We start from the raw sequence: 7,255 nt of genomic DNA on the forward strand, positions 1-7,255 counted from the left end.
GTGCTTTCCGCGACTGGTGGTGCCCTTGTGGAATGCTCTCCTATTATTGTGTCTGCTGGAACCCCTCCCGGTTCCCCCACCTCAGGGACCTCTGCCTCTTCTCTCCTTTCAGGCTCCGAAGTGTTTGTTACCTAGGCAGCATCTATCCCACCAAATTTTGGTCTTTGTGATAAATTCAAAGCAAGAAGAACGGCGAGATCTTCTTCTGTGCGCCGAGGGGAATGAAATACCCTTGCGCCTCTTGGGATAGAAGAGAAGAAGGAAAACTGGCAGGGATATTCAATGTTTGGTTCCAAGGTTGACGGTGGTTCTTGTGGGGTAGTACCAGCCTCATGCCCTAGTTCCCCCAGAGCTTCCTCCACAGGTTCCAGAGTTTTCTCAGCTCTGAGCTCTTCTTGCCCTAGTTCCTCCTCTTCCATTGGTTCTATGGTCGGGGTGGTCACGACTTCTTCGTTCAGATTATCCTCCTCCGTTGGCTCCATGGTGGTAGGAGGTTCCTGTGTAATATCGACCATTTCTCCTATCCTTGCTTGTTGTGGTACTTCCTCTATTGTCATGCTATCAATTTTCTCTACTAGCCCCACAGTCGAGGCTAGTTCTTGTGGATCAGCCTCGGACATTGTACTAGTGGGTCCTTCTATGTCAACTCATGCTTCTTCCATTGGTTCTGCAGTTGTGGCTGCTCCCTCCATTGGTTCTGCAGTTGTGGCTTGCTCTTGGGGAGCAGCCTCTTCTTCAAGATCTTCGTCTCCCAACTCCATCTCCTCTGGCTCCTCTCAGTCGACATAGTCATCTCCTTCTGCATATTCTTCCTCCATTGCTTCTGGTTCATCTTCCCTGGCGGCCACAACGGCTGCTATCTCTTCCTCCATGGAATCCTGAAACAGTTCCCATGAGATTGGGACACGTCTAATTGCATTCATCACTAACAACTAGACCAGCCCATGGTGGGTAATGACCGCCATCACCTGTTGTTACCTTTGAGCCAAATGTGCCATCAGCTGAAGACTTCTTAGTAAGAAATAAGGCATATTTAATGAAAAGTCCTCTGCTTGGAGGAATCAGAGGTGAGATAGTATTCAGAGATGATATTTAAACACAGTGGAGTATCACCCCTCCCAAGTTATATATTTTATGACAAACTTTGCTACCCCTCCCCATAGATGCGGTAACGAGTTTCGATCGTATCCTCGACCCTTCTGAGCGATGCTTTCTCATTCCTGAAAAAAGGATTCGGGAAACTCGGGGAGGGAAGTCCTCCTTGAAAACCATCTCTGTCTATGTTGAGGGAGCCCACTAACTTCTACGATGGCTTCCTCCGTAACAGGGACTTCTATCCCTCGGACCCGAGAGCTTTCTTCTCCTAGGTTGAGAAAATTCTGCCACAATTTCCTCATTTGACCTCCTCAACCTGTCAAAGTAGAAATTCCAACCTGTGTTCTCAAAGACTTTCCATACTTCCTGATCGTTTTGAATTCTTGTCGTATCTTCTGGGTCATGTCGCACAAACCACCCACCCATCGCTGTAGAGGCCGAGTCAGCATGACGAATGTAGTTAGCTGGTAGGCGAGAATGACAAGGACCCAAACCGTTGGCAACAGTAACAATGTCATGGCCCCCTCAGAGAAAAATGATGGAACGGTACTGGTACGTTTGAGAAATCTCAAAGAATGATGGCGAGTTATGGCGTTACTATTAGATATTTTCAGTGGTTTAATGCAGTGTGTTGGGGAGGTGACTAGTTATAACTCTTTGCATACGAATATGCATTCCAATGCATCAAGGTCATGATTACGAAGTACCGTAATCATTAAATTTCATTTGGTGAGGATCATGTGACATGAATGTCTTTTCATGGTACGTCATCGTTTATTATGACGGTTCCCTCCCCCAACTTAATTACGTCCATCCGCGGCGTGTATTGATGTCTTTTTGGAATATTTTAATTATATCTGTAAAAGTCAGTAGAGAAGTACCTGGGGACCTACCTTGTGGTGGAGTAACAGCAAAATGTCTGACGGAGTAACAGCAACAGGGAGTAACAGCAACAGCAAAGTAAAGACAAGGTGGAGTAATGGTAACGGTGGAGTAACAGTAGTTACGGAGTAACAGCACCAGTAGAGTAACAACAATTACAGAGTAACTGCACTGGCGAAGTAACGGCAGTTGAGGAGTAACAGCACCGACGGAGTAACGGCAATTGCAGAGTAACGGTAATTGCGGAGTAACAACAGTTGTGGAGTAACATCAGTTACAGAGTAACAGCAGTTGCAGAGTAACAACCGGTGGAGTAACAGCACTTGCGGAGTAACAGTAATTGCGGAGTAACAACAGTTATGGAGTAACAGCAATTGCGGAGTAACAACAGTTACGGAGTAACAACAGTTATGGAGTAACAGCACCATCGAAGTAACATTACTAGTGGAGTAACAGCAGTTACAGAGTAACAACACCAGCGGAGTAATAGCACTAGTGGAGTAACAACACCGAGTGTTACATTTCTCCTAGCCATATTCCTTTGTTATTCCTGCAAAATACAAACAAGTAAGTAATAACAGTATATATATATATATATAGATTAGAGCAGAGTGAGGGTGTCCTTTATAGCAACAATCCTTAAACCAAATGAATCAGAAAGATGTTTGACAAAGGCATCTCTAGAGGCTAGACGATGGTATAGCTTTAGACGATGTCCATTTACTAAAAATGAAGTATGATTCCTATCTATTGTAATTAATCTAACCGTTCCATTTTCGAACACCGCGTCCACTTCATACGGTCCCATCCAACGAGTGTGAAGCTTGCCCTTGAAATCTTTAAACTGAGAGTCGTAAAGTAATGCCCAATCCCCTGCATGAAACACCTTTCTCTTGATAAATTTATCATGCCATTTCATTCTCTACTGTTGAACAGCAATAGTTTTCTGGACAGCTACTAATCGAATCTCATCCAACTCATTTAGCTGTTCCAGTTGGTGTTTTTGTGCTTCTGATAGGTCTAGACCTTCTTCTAAAGCCGTTCTGAGTGCACTAATCTCAAATTCTACCGGAAACAACGGGAATTTCCCATAAACTAACTCAAATGGAGAAAACCCAGTTGTGTTCCGCCATGTTGTTCTATATGTCCATAAAGCTTCTGGAAATTTCTATGCCCAGTCCCAGCGATGACTTGCTACTGTTTTTGTCAAGATATTTTCCAATATCTTGTTCGTACTTTCTACCTTTCCATTCACCTGGGGGTGATAAGGGGTTGTCACTCTGTGTTTAACCCCGTATTTCTGCATCAGCTTCCCTATCATGTGAGATGTGAACTGTGATCCTCCATCTGACACATTTTTCCTTGGGGTACCATATCGAGCAAAGATTTCTTCAAAAAGAAAATCTGCCACTACTTGCTCTGCGGCTCTCGTGACCACTCTGGCTTCCACCCATTTAATCACATAATCAGTGCAGAACAAGATGTAATCTTTCTAATGAGAAGGTGGATTGAAAGGTCCAACAAAATCGATGGCCCATTTCTCAAACGGTTCAAGGACTATCTGGGGCTGTAGAGGCATTTCATCTGCTTTCCCAGGTTGTACCATCCATTGGAAACTATCACACCTATGGACGTAATCCAGAGCATCACAAAAGATGGAAGGCCAATAGTATCCCATTTGCAGCACTTTGTGGCTTGTTCTCTTATCTGCAAAATTTCCTCCACAAGCTCCATCATGGGCAGCCTTTAATATCTCATGGATGTCATCCTCTGTCACACAATGTCGAATCTGTTGATCAACCCCTGTATGAAAGAGATACCCTGCCATCAATGAATATCGAGTATTGTCGTGAATAATCTTCCTTTGATCCTTATATGACAAATGACGAGGCACCTTCCCTGTAGCAAGATAATCAACAATATCTGCATACCATAGAGTGTTAGCAGAAACTTCAAAAAGATGTTCATCTGGAAAATTATCTTCAATTGGTGTATTCTTACCATCATCTTCTATCCTAGACAGAAAATCTGCAACCACATTGTCCTTCCCTGGTTTGTCTACTATAGTATGTCAAATTCTTGTAGTAGCAAAATCCATCTTGTAATGAAACCATGGGTAATAGGTTTATTCATTAAATACCTGATAGCTACATGATCAGTATGTACAAAGGTAGGATATCGAGTAATGTAGTGTCGGAATTTGTTGATGGCATAGATGATAGCAAGGAACTCTTTTTCAATCACTGTGTAATTTAATTCAGCGGGAGCCAAATTCTTACTAACATAGTAAACTACATATGGTACCCTGTCCTCTTGCTGTCATAATACTACACCAACCACTGTTTTGGAAGCATCCGTGTGAATATGAAAAGGTAATGCCCAGTCTGGCCTTCTAAGGATCAGAGCGCTACAGACAAATTCCTTGATTTTCGTGAAGGCTACACCACAGTCATCTGTCCACACAAAGTCTGCGTCTTTTGTTAGCAATTGAAAAAGTGGATGTGCTACTTTAGCAAAATTTTCTATAAAACGCCTGTAATAACCAGCACAACCAATAAAGCTATGTACCTGCATGGGTTTTTTGGTATTGAAAAGTGTAGAATTACCTTTATTTTAGCTAGGTCCATCCGTATTCCTTCAGCCGAGAGCAAATGTCCCAGAACAATTCCCTCCTCCATCATCATATGGCATTTTACTGTACTCAAAGAGACACGCGCCTGAATACACCTTTCAAGAACTTTCTCTAAATTTTTCAACCCTTCTACAAATGAATCCCCATATGGAGTAAAGTCATTCATATAAATTTCAACACTATCATCCACCAAAATAGAGAAGATCCCAAATTTTCCCTCTGCAACGTTGTAGGTGCATTACATATGCCAAAAGGAAGGACCCGGTATGCAAATGTTTCCCAGGGGCATGTGAAAGTGGTTTTGTCCTGATCTTCCAGAGCTATCTAGATCTGGTTATACCCACTAAATCTGTCTAGGAAGGAGAAGAAATTTTTGCCAGCCAATGTGTCCAGAACTTGGTCAATAAATGGTAAAGGAAAATGATCTTTCTGCGTTGCCTTATTTAACTCGATATAATCCACGCATATCCGCCATTTACCATTTTTCTTAGGGACCATTACTAATGGACAAACCCATTGGCTATCTGAAAAGGGGTAAATAAAACCTACGTCCAGTAATTTCTGAAGTTCTTCTTTCACAACATTTCTCAATGCAGGGTTCATCCTCCTCTGAGGTTGGCTTACAAGACGGCAATCTTCCATAATATATATGATGGGTACATAAATTAGCAGGAACCCCCTTCATGTCTGAGTAATCCTAGGTGAAGGCTTCTTTATGTTTCCGAAGGACATGCCAGAGTCGGTCTGGTCATCCCTCCGTCAGAGATCAAAACTCTTTTTGCATTTCATGTTTAGGTGTCTCGCTCAACTCTCTTCGTTGCATTTCGCTAGGGGCATGCCATTGTCTGACAGAAGGGTTTGGTGTTCTTGTTTCCATCATGCTTGTACCTGCCTGGGCTAGTCAAAATTTCTCCATGTTCATCAAAGTTCATTTCCGTCATTCATAGTCATTATGCTATTTTGGTCAAAAAGAGTTATTTTAAGAGTCCAGGTCTAGTGGTTGGTCTTCAAACATGTCGAATAATGCCCGTAGGCCATGAGGATGGTTTTCGAAGAGGTTCCTAGTTCAGAAGCTCATCATCCAACACATTTGAGGACATTTCTTGTTCAAAACTCTTTTTTGAATAAGAAATTGTCGAATTCATTTTTTGTAATAATCATGTATTTTTTCGCCATGGAGTTTTCAAAGCAGGCTATGGTTTTCCTTTGCCAAACATCAACGCCAACATCCCTGTAGAAAACAACCAAGTTCATCATCTCAAAACTCAGAAAATCAATGAGACAGCCAAAAGACAGAGTTTCATTAAAAGACAAAGTGCCATAGTCAAAAACATTATGAAGTGGATTTTTGAAGAAGCAAAAATTTAACCCATGACTCCCAATGTCTTTATAAAATATTTTCACAAGAAACCAAAGTCATTGTGTAACTCAAGGTTATAGAGAAGCATTGAAAAGTCATTGTGAGAAGCTAGTGCATGTTTGGAGGGAGATTGGAGGCGTTTTTCAGGATAACGCAGCAGCTTTCAAGTCAAAAAGGATGGTTGAGTTTTGCAGTAAATATCATATTACTTTGGGGCACTCAACCGCCTACCATCCACAAGGCATTGGATTGGCGGAGTCTTCAAATAAATCTTTGGTCAACATCATTAAGGAGATGCTGGAAATGAACAAGAAAAGTTGGCATAAGAAGCTGGTCCATGCACTTTGGGCAGATCGAGTGAGTCAAAAGAAATCCATTGGTATGTCCCCCTTTGAGTTAGTTTATGGCATTGATACAGTGTTCCCTACCTCTCTTGCAGCTCTGGTTGTCAAACTTCTCCAAGAGGCGGGTAGTGAAGAGGATCCAATGCAGAGAAGACTAAATCAAATGATCCACTTGCAGCGGACACGGGAAGATGTTTTTCATAATACATTCAAGTTGCACGAAAGAATTAAAAATATTTATGATAGAAAAGCAAAGGCAGACACATTTCAGTTGGATGATGTGGTGTTAAAGTGGGATGCAAGGAATGAGGAAAAGGGCAAGAACGGGAAGTTTGACAATCTCTGGAAAGGTCCTTTTAAAATTGCAGCATATTGGGGTCAGAATGCCTTTGTTTTGAAGGAGATGAACGGAGAAGATTGTCCAGGAGGGCCGGTCAATGGTCGGCTGCTCAAGCGGTACCTTTTCTAAATTATTTCTGCTGTCATCATTGTCATTGTAAATACCATTTTATTTCAGTTTCACTGCAAGTGTGTGCTGTAATATTTTCTTCAGTCTGGGGCCCGAAGTGAAGGCTATAATTCTGAAGAAAGGTTTCAGTTTTGAGTTCAGTTTGTCGAGTCAGTTTTTCAGTCATTTTAGTGTTATCATCGAGTCGTTTTCAAGTCAAGTTTCAGTCAAATAAATTGAGTCAGAAGTCTTGTATTGTTTGTCGGAATAATGACTCCATAGCCCAATGGACGAAGGCACTGTCTAGCTCTTCCAGAGATCTGTCGTTCTTGGCACCTCCAAGGAGCTACCATCCCCATTGGAGCCAATGTTAGAGTCGGTCTGGTCATCCCTCCGTCAGAGATCAAAAATCGTTTTTCATTTCATGTTTAGGTGTCTCGCTCGACTCACTTCGTTGCATTTCACTAGGGGCATGCCATTGTCTGACGGAAGGG

This window comes from Pinus tabuliformis, chromosome X, assembly GCF_031772625.1.
Source record: "Pinus tabuliformis cultivar Carrire ecotype Pingquan chromosome X, CPIR1, whole genome shotgun sequence".
Lineage (NCBI taxonomy): Eukaryota > Viridiplantae > Streptophyta > Pinopsida > Pinales > Pinaceae > Pinus > Pinus tabuliformis.